This window comes from Grampus griseus, assembly GCF_964374135.1.
Source record: "Grampus griseus genome assembly, chromosome: 19".
Taxonomy (NCBI): domain Eukaryota; kingdom Metazoa; phylum Chordata; class Mammalia; order Artiodactyla; family Delphinidae; genus Grampus; species Grampus griseus.
Window position 1 is genome coordinate 39,253,027 of NC_139013.1, and position 4,254 is coordinate 39,257,280.

Consider the following 4,254-nt stretch of genomic DNA (forward strand, 5'->3'; position numbering starts at 1 on the left):
GCTGGTGGTGTTTTATTTCACTGTTTTTCATTTTTCACGAGTTTTATAATAGAAGCTTCTAATGTTCAGCAAGCCCAATGATAGACCAGGCTCTATAAACCCCTATAAACCTTATAAATACTATCTTTTTAGTCTTTACAATAACCCTACAAGGGAGCTGTAAGGATAAAGATAGATGAGGAGAAAGTAAACAATTTGCTCAAGTTCAAACAGCTAGTAAGTGCCAGAGCTAGAATGGGAACCAAGAAAATCTGAGGCAAGGGCTACACTCTTATCTTGTTATACTGCCTCCTACATATAATTTGGAGACATATTATAAACAAACATACTATATGTCTGTTTCATTTATACTATATATAAATGAAAATTTACAGGAAAATTTACATCCTTTTTTAAAGGCTGCATTATCTTTGAGCAAATGGGTTAGGATTTGGAAAAAGACTAGATTAAAAAACAGCCTGTTAAAAAAAAAAGACGTACCACACATGGAGGTTTTTGCTTTGTGAGGGAGTTTAAGGACTATCTCCTTAATTTTAATTAGTCAATCTATTCTGCTTTTTAATATAATTTTCATATTTAAAGAGGGATATGTTTTAAATTGAAGCTGACAACACAAACTACCTTCTGTTCCCCTTTGCCTGTCTTTCTTATACTGTTTTCTAATAAATGGTTACTTTGCACAGTAAAATAAGATAAAGTTTGCCAAATATCTAGTAGCATTAATACAAGTCATCTATTTACCTGCTACATGCTTAAAAACATTCACAGCAAAGGACAAGTTATGACTTCTAAGGGAGGGATAACTATAAAATTATATTTAAAAGTATAAAATATAGTATAATCCCAAGAACAAAATCATCTGCCCAATAAAACATATTATTAAGTATTTTCAGTAACTTAGTGAATAGATGCAGACTGCCATGAACAAGATTTCAAAATTATTTACTGTATTCTCACAGGGGGAAAAAGGGATTTTTTTTCCCGGTAACAGGAAGAAACTATCCTACTTACAGTTTGCGCTCAATCAATTCCCCAAAACACTACTGTTAAATTCAAATTTAAGCAAGAAAATGAGCTGAACATTCCTCTTTTACGTGGCCTAGAAAATGTTAACATGAAAAGCTTTTTGAAATCTAAATAGCACCCTCAAAATATCTGAAAGATAAATGACATCTTTCTGTGCATAAGGCTGGCAGGGCTGAAAATCCCACCATATCTGCCACCACTAAGTTGTTGACAGTGGATCCCAGCTTGGGCTCATACCAAGTGGAAACTTTCCCCTAAAGTAGGAGAGGCAAGGGAGAAACGGCCAAGATGCAAGTAATGTAACGTAAACTTTCTGTTACAATAGTTTAGACTGAGAAAAAACAGTCGATCAGGTCCAGAAACAGGCTGAGGGTACCAGGAGCCATTTCACTACAACATCAACACTCCCGGCCTCAGGAGACTGGAGCAGCCGTTCCGCATTCATCCTCATCACCTCATCCCAGTTTCCACAGGTAACCGATAGACATCTTTCCCAGGAGAGAAGACTAACTCCACCCTGTTTCGTCCATTTGCGCTCATTAACACCACGACCTGGCTCACCTAAAGAGCTGGAGGAACTCCTTTTGAAGAGCACAGGTGGTCCCTCGGGCCCTTCCCTCCTAGACCAGGGTTCTCCAACTCCTGCAGGGACGTGGCCGCTCGTTAGCGACCCGAGGCCGGCTCCACCACGGGCGATTCACCGGCAGGGCAGCGGGTGGGTCTGAATGTCCGTCCCGTTAACGTGCCCTCCCCCTCAGGTGATGCGGAACACAGGTTCCCACCCCCCGATCTGAGAAACAACTGCCCCAGCAGCGCCCACCCACTTCATACATCAGAACCACCTAGGGAGGAGCCCGAGAATTCTGGAGTACAATCGGCCAGGCTCTAGCCGCCTAAGTGGTACGTGACAATTCTCTTTTTCCCTGTGCGGGCCTCAGCCCGGGGCAACCGCCTCCTCAGAAAGGCCTCATCGCCCCATCCCCTCATGTGGGTCGGTTAAGAAGGTTAGAGCGGGGCGTTCTCCGGCCCAGACCTTCCACAGGAGGCGACGGGCGGGTTCCGAGGCGGGGCTGAGGCAGGACCCAAACGCGCAGGGAGTGGAGGCCGTGGCCTTTACCCTTAAGTCGCAGCGCCCTGGGATTCGCCCTTTCTCCCTCGCCGCCCGCCTTGCACGACGCCCGACCTGGTTTCCCGCCGAGAATACCCGGCGCACTTCGGTGGGGCGGGACTTCCGGTCGCACCGCCCCCCACGCCGAGTCTCTCGCCGGCCACTGCTCACCCACATTCCAAAGGGCAGCGGATAGCAAGTGTGCGCCTGTTTAAGTAGTGGAAAGTCGCAATATGAAGGGGAAATCCTCTAATCTCACTGCTGCCTGTGTAAAGGGCTTTCTTTGCTCAAAGGGGCATTCGCCCGAAGGAGTTAGAACGGGCTCTGGGGTCGCTGAGGCCGGCATCGTGGCCTCGGGTAGGTGTGCGCAGGCGTGGGGAGGAGGCCGTCTGAACCCCAAGCACTGCCATCATTAATCTTTTACAACCTTCCCTCCTTTTTGTATCCTGTTCTTGTTTTCTGATAAAACTATACATATGAAACATGTCTTTTTAAAATTGTATTTAAAAATAATTTTTTAAAATTTATTTTTATTTTTGGCCATGTGCGGGCTCTCGCTAGTGTGGCTACACTTCGTTGCGGTGCGTGGGCTTCTCACTGCAGTGGCGTCTCTTGTTGCAGAGTGCGGGTTCTAGGCGCACAGGCTTCAGAAGTTGTGGCACATGGGCTCAGTAGTTGTGGCTTGCGGGCTCTAGAGCGCAGGCTCAGTAGCTTGTGGCACACGGGCTTAGTTGCTCTGCAGCATGTGGGATCTTTCTGGACCAGGGCTCGAACCTGTGTCCCCTTCATTGGCAGGTGGATTCTTAACCACTGTGCCACCAGGGAAAGCCCCTTTTATTTTTTTTTAACATCTTTATTGGAGTATAATTGCTTTACAATGTTGTGTTAGTTGCTGCTGTAAAACAAAGTGAATCAGCTATATGTATAAACATATCCCCATATCCCCTCCCTCTTGCATCTCCCTCCCACCCTCCCTATCCTATCCCTTTAGGTGCACACAAAGCACCAGCTGATCTCCCTGTGCTATGCAGCTGCTTCCCACTAGCTAGCTATTTTACATTTGGTAGTGTATGTATGTCTATGCCACTCTCACTTCCTCCCAGCTTACCCTTCTCCCTCCCCGTGTCCTCAAGTCCATGCTCTACATCTGCATTTTTATTCTCTACATCTGCATCTTTATTCCTGTCCTGCCCCTAGGTTCTTCAGAACCTTTTTTTTTAAGGTTCCGTATTTATGTGTTAGCATACAGTATTTGTTTCTCTTTCTGACTTACTTTACTCTGTATGACAGTCTCTAGGTCTATCCACCTCACTACAAATAACAATTTCATTTCTTTTTACGGCTGAGTAATATTCCATTTTATATATGTGCCATATCTTCCTTATCCATTCATCTGTTGATGGACACTGGTTGCTTCCATGTCCTGGGGGAAGCCCCTTTTAAATTGTATTTTAACAAACAGTGACGGTATTAAGATGTCCACAGCTAAAATCTGCACGTGCCTTAAATTCATTAAGATTATAAGAAAAAATATTTTAAGCTATTTCTAATGTAACACAAGAACTTTTTAAAAAATTTTTTAATTTATTTTTGGCTGCATTGGGTCTTCATTGCTGTCTGTGGGCTTTTCTCTAGTTGTGGTGAGCAGGGGCTACTCTTCGTTGCGGTGTGCGGGCTGTGCGGGCTTCTCATTGCGGTGGCTTCTCTTGTTGCGGAGCACAGGCTCTAGGCACGTGGGCTTCAGTAGTTGTGGCACACGGGCTCAGTAGTTGTCGCTCACAAGCTCTAGAGTGCAGGCTCAGTAGTTGTGGTGCACGGGCTTAGTTGCTCCACGGCATGTGGGATCTTCCTGGACCAGGGATCGAACCCATGTCCCCTGCATTGGCAGACGGATTCTTATCCGCTGCACCACCAGGGAAGTCCATACAAGACATTTCTATGTTAAGTAACTTTGAAATAGCAAGCCAGAAATAATGAGCTCAGTTAGAAATGGATAGCTTTTATTCTCTGAGAAAACCGTTTCCTTCCTCCCTCCACCTCAGCTCCCCAAAGAACAAGACTACATTATTACAAATGAGAAAAATGTTTATTACGGAAACAACTTAACAGTTCTCCCTTAG